Genomic DNA, 9,933 nt, shown 5'->3' with positions numbered 1-9,933 from the left:
TGGAAAACCCATCCATCATTCCTCTATCTGGTAAACGTCTAATCATTTTAACAGTATTAGCATCTCCTCTGGGGTGACTCCCTGGACAGTTAACTGACTGGTATTTTTTCCATCTTTCTCTCAGCTGTACTGCAGCACTGACTGTGTGGAGCTGTGGTTGGTGCTTCCGTATGTTTCTCCCAACTGCACAAGTTGCTCCTTGATGAACTGTCTCCCAGTCTTTGTATACACAATACCCAGCATAGTCCCAACACATTTTAGGCCCTCAATACATGTCTCTGAATTAAACTAAACACCAGACTAAGAAGTGAGCTATTTCCTATATAAAGTTGTAAGTTGCTTTCTCTGAGCCTTTCTACTTCAGTGGCAATCTGTCTGTCCTCTGTTCCATATGCCAGATGTTCTGGCTATCCCTCCTCTTTAAACAGGTGTAAATATGACATATGCATATACAGCTATTGTATTTTAATCCAAATGGGTTGCATACATTTCAAATCTGTCTTCTATAATTATGGAATAAGGGTTTTTGTTCTAGAGACTTTTACATCCATAGTGAGGAAAGGCTCATTGACAACTAGCTAACGCTTGGTCTATTTCTAGAGGTGTTAAAAATGACCTTATACCAAAAAAAAAAAAAAAGCCATAACTTTTGAAGTGAACTTTTATACTACAAAGAGCTAGAACCATCAGACTCTGAAACATTAAAAAGTCCCCTCAGAATTTCTACAAAAGGTTGCATCCAACCTCATCTTTCCCTAAAACTTAACAGGCAACAATTACCAATAACACTTCAGCCTCTCAGTCTACTTTCTTCTAACCATTCTCAGTGTTCTCATAAAAACCAGCTTCCAAAAACCCATAGCACTTGCCCCCCCACACACACACATACATACACACAGAGCAAAGAAAGATGTGAAGATGAAATTGTCTGCACCATTCATTTTTTAAAGGTGACATTTTGCTTTTAGGGCTCCTAATCACTCTTTCTACTGTTTTCAGAAGAATTTTTTTCAATTAATAATTCGGTGCTTGGTTTCAAAAACCTGAGTCTTGCCATTCCTTCTACTTTGTCTATAGCTTCCAAAAATCAAAAATGTGATTTTTAACAAATGCATTATTATATAGAATTTTTCCTCTAGTAAAAAAAAAATGTGTATATATATATATATATATATATATATATATATATATATATATATATATATATATATATATAAACACACACACACATACACACACACACACACACACACACACACACACACAGGACTTTCAGAGTTCATCATTATGGCATTTAGTTTGGAAGACTAGTACTTTGTATCCATTATAAACACTACTCTTGATCCACTAAATTTACATTAGTCCAAGTTTCACAAAACAAAAACATCCCCTCCTCTGCCTGCCAATGGTGACCTTCTTTACAGAAATCTTAAATAGTGACTCAGCAATACTCTATAGTCACAGAAGCCCACAAAGGACCCATCAAAAATAAGAGAAAAATGTTAAATTACGAATACTGAGTGTTTACAAAGTGGTTACAATTTTGATTTGCATAACAAGGCTTTCCTGACTCCCAGCCTGTTAGACACTCCTTTCCCCGTCAGCCTCCTCAGGGCCACGTGCATCCTTCTGTATGGCGACTTATTTGTTCATCTCCTCTACAAAGGTGGGAGGTAGGGCGTCATATATCCCCAGGGTAGAGTACAGTGCCGGTAATAAAGTAGGTACTCAGTAAATGGGAAGGAAGGAAGAAAGGGAGGGGAAGAAAGAAAAGAAAAACAAAGAGGGAAAGAGAAAGGACTGGAGAGGAGTGAAAAGAGGAATAACCTGCATAGCTTGCAGGTGGGGGAACTGTCCCTCAGATTACATAAGGACTTGCCCAAGGAAGGTCCACTCAGTACTCAGACCTTGGTCTTTCACCCCAAGCTGGACCTTAATGCTGTCTATCCCCAACACTTGAAGTATTCTCCTGCCTCTTTCTAACCTGTTCTGTCAACTCATCCTTCAGAAAACAATAGCTCCACCTCTTTCATGAAGCTTTCCTCACTTATTTCAAACCACTATGAGCTTTCCCTCTCCTGAAGGCCCATGGCACTAATTTTTATATAATCATTTCAATACTTAAACACAAACAGTAGTCTTCAGGCGTACGTTATATTTATTTACCTATCCATATTTCAGAAAAGATTTTAAGGTGACTTTTTACACATGCATGTTATTTCTCTCTAAAATCCATGTATATTCATTAGAGGTAAGGGCTAAGGCTCACATATCATGCTTATATCTTTTAGGTTATAGGAAACAAGACAAGAATTTATTTTTAGAACTTAATTTTTGTATTTCTGGAGTCTTATTGACATAGTTTAATAAGAGTATATACTCTTCTACTTCTTAATATTACCTCTTAAACTAGCAAATAGCTTCCTTCAGAAGAAATCAACCCAAGTGAGTTTAAACAAGATGATTTATTGACTCAGTTTTCCACCTTCAGGAATCTACTGAAACTAAAAGCAGGAGTCATCATGAGTCATTCCTCTTCTTATACAAGGAAAGAGGGTGCAATTATGATTGGGATACACAAAGAATGAGGCAGGTCTCTCCAGTACTAAAATCTGCCCAGGTCTTTGCATGCCAGCACACCTAGAAAACACAAACCCCGAGCAGGTCTTTCACCACTTATACATTTGTCTACATGTTGAGAGCCTTCGGAAGAGTTAAGGTATTTTAGCATTAAGAGAACTACCCACACATCCTCCATTGTTTACAGCGAAGTAAAAGATTTTTATACAAGTTACTCAGTCCTTCCTCCATTTCACCAGCACTAAGAGTGCCACTGATCTCCTCCCTGATCAGTCAATAAGTTATTTATGGCTAAGCCCCAAGACTGTGCAATTAGAGACAGTGCAGAGCTCTGCTAATGATCATACACTGGGAAAAATGGTCCTAGTCTGGAAAGAATCAAACTCAGTCATAATTTGGGTTCACTTCCAGTAACTAAGCATTTTAATAGCACTTTCTATACCTAGCATTCAGTGACCATTTTTATAAGCATTCCTCCTAAGAACCCAGAACACCATCAGATCAACAGTACCATCTTCATAAGGCAAAACTGATGGTAGCCAAGGACCAAGAAAGTCTCTCCATTCTGGTGAAGGTGATGCCACTCCCCTGAGGACAAGCATCATGTTGCTTTTCCAACAGCAGTTTCTGGTTTGTAATGATTTGTCCACAGTCGTTCAGTCTTTTACTAGGTCCACTCTTGACAGATGGCAGATGTTTCAGAATCTCTTACCCGGTCCCATAAATGCCATGCATCACATGCTCTGTGGCCAAAGTGAAACAAAACATACTGGCTTAGAAGTAATGGTCATGTACTGGCACCATGTTAAGCTGCTCTAGGGGGCTATGATTTAAAAAGAACTTACATATTTTGTCCTTTTTTTTTTTTAAATGATGTAGAACATCAAAAGGAATTATTTATATTTGGAGCAAGTCAACCACTATAGGAGAGAAACTCAGTGCTTAAAATCTTGTTCACCTGTCAAGCAAAAGACAATTAAATTCTTTAATTCAATTTAATAAATATATCATGCACTAACCATAAGCCACTTCTTGAAAGGAAAGAAAACAATGATCCTGGGATCAAGAACACAATCACTGTGAACAAGTTGTGTCAGGTTAACCTCCCCCTACTTTTTTGTTTTTAAACAGGTTTACTTGACAGGCAGTTCAGAAAATGTAATTGATGTGTATACCTACCTGGATTTCATCAAGAATTTTGACTAAGTTAGTTGTGATGCAGACAAGATAGGACAATAGGAAATCAGTAATAGATCTAATGACCTCATCTAACAGTTAAGAGTTTCTGAGTCCTTATATTCTGGAAGGAGGTTTTTGGTGCCACATTGCACTAACTGTCCCTTGCCTATTTTGGACAGCAGGTCTCTCCTCTAAGTGCTTCTCAGACCCACCCACTTCCCTCCATGTCACTGCACATCTTGGTATCAGTCCTGGCTGTCTTGCACCTGAGTCCCTGCAATGGCCAATCTCTGCCTCCAGTCTTGCTTCCCTCTGGTCTTTTCTCCAATTTTAAAAGGGTCCCTGGCTTTCTTACCTGCTTTGCCCAGTTTATGCCTGTTGTTTATGCCAGAATAATTAATAAAGCCCCTTTCATTCTCCAAAATACCGCCTCTGGGTTAAATTGTATGCTAACTTTAAACAGTGTGATTCTAACCGTATCAATCCCAGACTTCACTCTTTCAGTGGCTTCCCCCTGCCCTTAGAGTAAAGCCCAAATTTCTCTGGCATGGTTTCTTAACTTCTTAATGGCCACTAAACTATAAGTTCCATGATGGCAGGGAATTTTTGTCTGTTTTGTTAACCGCCATAAGCCCAGTGCCCAGAACAGTGCATAGCACATAGCAGTTGCTCAAACACGTGTTGAATGATTAGCTTTTAAGGGGCCCACAGTCTGGGCACTGCCTGCCTATCCAACTTCATGTCTGCCTTCTCCCGTTCACAGTCTGCTCTTCAGTCAGATGGTTCTGCGTTCTATTCCTTCCTCAACTCTAGGCCTTTGCATACGTTCCTCCTTCTGCGTGGAACTTTCTCTTCATTCCCCCACCTCTGCCTCTGTCATCCCCCTAAGCTCCCACCTAACTCCTTTAGGGACCAGGTTTAAAACCACTTCTCCTGGGAGGCCTTCCCCAACCCTCTAGCTAGGAAATGTCCTCCCACTATGTATGCCCACAGCACCCTAGGCTTCTCCTACACTAATATTCATCACATTTCACAGTTAATGATTTTTGCACTCTCTCTCCCCCCACCCCCTCTCTCTCTTTCTTTGCTAGTCTGTTTGCTCCATGATAGCACTTATACATATTCCCAGGACCCAGGCACCTAGTACAATGTCTATCACCTGGGAGGCAATTAATAAATAACTGGTGAATTAATGAAAATAAGCTAATGTGATTTTAAAGGTGCAGTATAAAGATGAAATGGAATGATAGTCCTACCTTACTCTGCAATGGATTACACTCATTCCTGGGTACCATGTGTTAATTGCTCAGAGAAAACAGGAAGGTTAACAGACTGCAAAACAGAAACTGAGATAGCTAAGCCTAGGAATGAGAGAAAGAAGGAGGAAGGGAGGAAATGAAGGATGTGAGAACTACCTTCAAAATTTCTAAAAAAATTTTTTTAAAAAGATGAAGCATGTTTTACATGACCCTGGTGGGACCAATGGAAGGAAATTAGAGAGCAACCGGTTTGGGCTTTTTAAGCAGTCAAAGCTACCTGAAAATAAATGTGCTGTGTGTGAGGCACTGAGTTTCCTGTCTCTGGAAGCATTCACAACAGACCAGGTTATGACTTGGTAGAGAGGTAAGGTTGAACTAGACTAGTTTTAGTAGTAAGTAGCAGAAAAGAAAAGTAGTAATGATTGCAGTAGCTAAGCAGTTTGGTCAGATCAGAAAGGGAGTCCAAAGAAGGCACTGGGCTGGCTGAGAATTCGTCCCTGTACCACTCCTCATGACTGTGAAGGCAAACAGGCTGGGTCAAGTAGGACAAAAAGGACAGCATAATGAGCAGGTGTCAAAGGTGACATAGGCACCGAAGAGAAAAGCAAACTCACAAAAATGTGGTTGATGGCAGTCCATTCCTGTCCAAAAGTACAATACAAATATACAGATAAATACTGGAAGCAGTCAACTTTTAATAAAAACAAAGAAAAAGAAAATATGTTCACTTTAATTCTAGGCAAAGAGAAAAGAAGATGTGATCTTTTTCAAAATAAATGAAAGCTGATAATGCTTATGTTCATAACCTAGCTCCTGAATGATTAATAATTTAAAAAACAAACAGGCAAGGAGGTGGGGTTGACCACACTTAACTCCATGAGCATGAACGCTTCTGACCACTTCGTTCTTAACCCGCACTTGAGTCACTGGTGTAGCAGCACGTGTCTTCTCGGGCCCTGTGATAAGACCCCAGGTGACAAACTGGTGACATTGATCTGTGTTTTGGAGGCTCTGTGGTTTTGCTGACTTAGTTAGGCAGGAAAGAAATCCCTGAGTCTAAAGAAGTGGCAGGGCCTCTCATGCGGAGCCCATTCTAGGGGAGTGGGACAGCTGTGCCTGGAGGGCTTCCAGAAGACCTTCTGAATAATTCATGGCCTGAGTTAAAGCAGCCCACTGCAGGGAATTTTATAATGCCCTTATGTTTGACTACCATGCAGGCCCCTTTCAAGAACCTGTTCCAGTGCTTCATGAAGAGGGAAGTCGGCTAGTTTGTAAAGCACCCTGGAGTGTGCCCAGGAATGTCTCCCCCCAGCCTCCTCTGAGCTCCGCTGTGACCTTCACACATCTTTCTTTCTCCAAGGGGACAAGTCTCTGATTTGAAAACCTCAATCTTCATAATTAACATTTTAGCTAAATGGACTAAACATAAATGGAAATGCTTTTTGCCACTTTAAGGACTGCACCACTTTCTACACACACACACACACACACACACACACACACACACACACACAGCATTTTCTAATCCAAATGTACAGAGAGAAAGATTTCACTCTCTAGTTAGAAAAGAAACACAGCAAGAGATAAAATATGCAATGCCAGTTAAAGTCAACATTGTAAAAATTAGAAGGCTCAGTTCTCAGGACAGATTGTCTTGCTCTCACAATGGTTTTCTAAAGACCTTGGACTGAAGTCAGAGAGTATCTGCCAAGGATCACAGACATCCCCCCACCCCACCACCACCCCACCCACAGTCACTATTGGCCACTGGGTGGTGTAGGAGACTAGCTATTAGTGTACAGTCTGACAACAGATCTGGAGGAGACTTTGACCCTAGGAGGGACTGCCCCACAAAGAATGAAATGCTGGGAAATCCCCATCGTCAATATTAGTTCAAGTGCCATGTTCTAAGTGAAGGAGGACTTGTTAGCAGGTAAAATAAGGAAGTCTGGCAACCAGGCATCAGGCCACTGCAAATGGACAGGAGCAGGACAGGAGGTGATGGCATGGGGACTGAGCAGAGGTGGCTCTTCATGGAGGGGTGCAAACAAGAGTGGGAAAGAGAATAGGGGCAGGGGGAGGATGGGACCAATGGACCCGCTGCTCCATGTGTGTGGTTTTGCTTATATGTCTATTTTAATGGAAGAGCTTGTGTGTGTTTATATCCTAAGGGGATGGGCCAATGAAGAGAAAGGGAGGTTTGAAGATACAGGGAGTAGAGAAGGGTTAGACCAGCAGCAAGGAGCCCAGGGGTGGACTCACTGCAGACAGGGCGAGGATACTTCCTCCTGGGGAGGAAGAAAAGCTGGTGCAAACAGCGGTGAGCAGGCAGGACGCTGAGCTGCTCCCACCCTAGGATCAACAGTCTCTTGGTGAGGGAGGGGCAGGGTCTTCCCCCTGAAGAGGGACAAGGTGAGGTAGTGGGGAGGGGCTGGGGTAAAAGTGGACTGGCTGCTGAGGGGACAGGGCAAAAGCTCACCGGGAGGACTTCCTGGTGGCCCAGAAGCCCTCCTAACAGTCTGCCTGGGTAGCAGCCACCCTGGGGACAAGGGCAGCTGGGGAGGCTGTTCTGAGGAGGTTACACAAGTGGGAAAGGATTGGAATCAGTAGTCAAGAGGGTTAAATGACTACATGAGGCCCACATTGTATGGTCAGTTCCAAAGGAAGGCTTGACAGGCCCTGGGGTTGTCAGTAAATCCTGGCGAGACATGAGACACCCCTGATGGCAGGTGTCCTTGTGAGTTGCTCTACAAAGGGGAGAGATCTACAACACAACATGAAAAATTAGTGTGGTAATGCCTTCTGGGCTGCAGAAAACTGCTGTCTGGAGAATCTCTCTCCCTTCTCTCCTATGACTTAATCATTAGATAAGTAGCTTTATCCTCCAGACATGACCCACTTGACAGAGTTACTGCTACCTCATAGCTTAAGAAATTAATACATAAGAGCAACCCCTGAAGCAGGTAGGGAATGTGTCACTGTGTCTTGTCATCTGTAGCACCTGTCAGGCAGGGAGAGAGTACAGGTGCTGACTGGGTGCAAGCTGACCTTGACTCAATGTGCTAACTTGGACACAAAGCTTGGACGCTTTGAGTGTCAGCTTCCTCATGTAAAGTAAGAGGGTTGGTCTAGGACAGATAATCTCTTAGATGTTCCCTGATTCTATTATTTTTCATAATTCCATCATTAACACTACTTATGAATTATATGCCTGATTTCAGATGCAAAACATCTCTGCCAACCTACGTCTACAAGTTGGCAATAAATAAAACAGAAACATTCTGACTGTGACCTCTATGTGGCTGGTCATGATTTGCTGTTTGTGTTGTCAGTCATCATCTAGAAAAGTAGTCTTCCCAACTGGGACTTCAGGAATACAAATTATAGAAAATGATTCCAAAAGCCCCCTCCATAGTTTTTCTTTGGAGTGAAAATCTTATCTCCTTTCCCTTGAGATATATACACTTGGGTAGGAATAGAGAAGGGATGGGACAGGAAATGGATAGTATTGGAGTGAAGAGGGAGAATACAGTCTACATAAATAAAAGGTTGGAAAATACCTCCAGTGTGAAAGATCAAAAGAAATTATAGCTAGTTACCTTCCACCACCACCACCCCTTCAACAGGTGTGTTCAGGGTTGAGGAGGGGCACTGGCGTTACAGCTGCAAACCTGTGGTCTCGCTCTGTCCCTGCCCACCAGGCAGCAACCACAGTTTACAGTCCAATCAGATTTCCCAAGGGCCCTGGTTGTGGTAAAATGTAAAGGGAGGTTGCAATGGAGACCTCTCTATCAGTGTCTAGAAGAAACCCAGAGAATACTGAACTGAACTGGTCCAAATCCATTGCATGAGTTTATTTTGTCCCCAAACCTGCCACTCTCTTTCTCATGCCTTCCTTTTCCTGATCAGCTCTCACAAAGAACAGTCCAGATTTACAGCCTCTACACCCTCCTCCCGGCATAAAGCAGCTTCCCACCACACTCCTGCTTTTCCTATTCTCTCTCCTACCCCTGTGACTGGAGACGCTATGCTGAGCAAGAGGGACATAGCCCCTGCCTTCATCCTGCGTACAATGTATGGAAAAACCAGCCATTTCTGTTACAATCCATCCTCTTTCATTCCTTTCTTGCCTGTGCAAATGTTGCTCCCCACACAGAATGAAAGCTCACTGCCCTCTTGCCTCCCTAGCAACCACATGGTCACCTTTTCGGTTGCAGCTCAGATGGCACCTCCTCTGTGAAACCGTCCCCTACCGCCTCCCACCAGGTGCACTTACTGCTTGTTTTCCTGCCATCCACAGCAGTTAGTACATTACCATCCTGTTATTGGTAGGGCTTTATTTGTTGGTTTGTTTTTGTGCATCTGTTTACTCACTAGGTGATAAATCCTGTAAGGAAGGGAACCGGGTGTTTTCTCTCTGCAGCTTCAGTGCCCAGAAGAGCAAGCTACAAACCTCAGGGCTCTCGGTGGTTTATCCTTTCCTCCCTTCCCCTACTCCATTGAAGTCTTGACATACACCTCTGAAATACTGACTCTCTCTTCTGCTCTCCAGCACCACAGTCCCAGCCTCACGCCAGCCCCCTCACGCCAGTCTCACCTGGCCTTTCGTCATAACCTGCTCGCCACTTCCAGCCCTCCCACCACACACTGATCTTCCAAGCTGTTGAAAGAGTAATTTTCTAAAACATGGGTCTGATTGTATAACTTCCCTATTCAATAGGATAAGGTCTTAACTCCTTAGGACGGCTCCAGCTCCTCGCCTCTCCAGTCCCAAGTCCTCCCTCCTCTCTGTGACTTGCCTGGCCCCACCAGCTATTTATTCATCTTATGCCCAAGTCACATTAACCAGTGCATGCTTCTGTGCCTTAACATGTGCTGTTCACCCTCCCTGGAACCAGTCTGTTTCCTCTCCTCC

The sequence above is a fragment of the Cynocephalus volans genome, chromosome 3, assembly GCF_027409185.1.
Source record: "Cynocephalus volans isolate mCynVol1 chromosome 3, mCynVol1.pri, whole genome shotgun sequence".
NCBI classification, from domain to species: Eukaryota; Metazoa; Chordata; class Mammalia; order Dermoptera; family Cynocephalidae; genus Cynocephalus; species Cynocephalus volans.
This window is presented reverse-complemented; position numbering follows the sequence as displayed.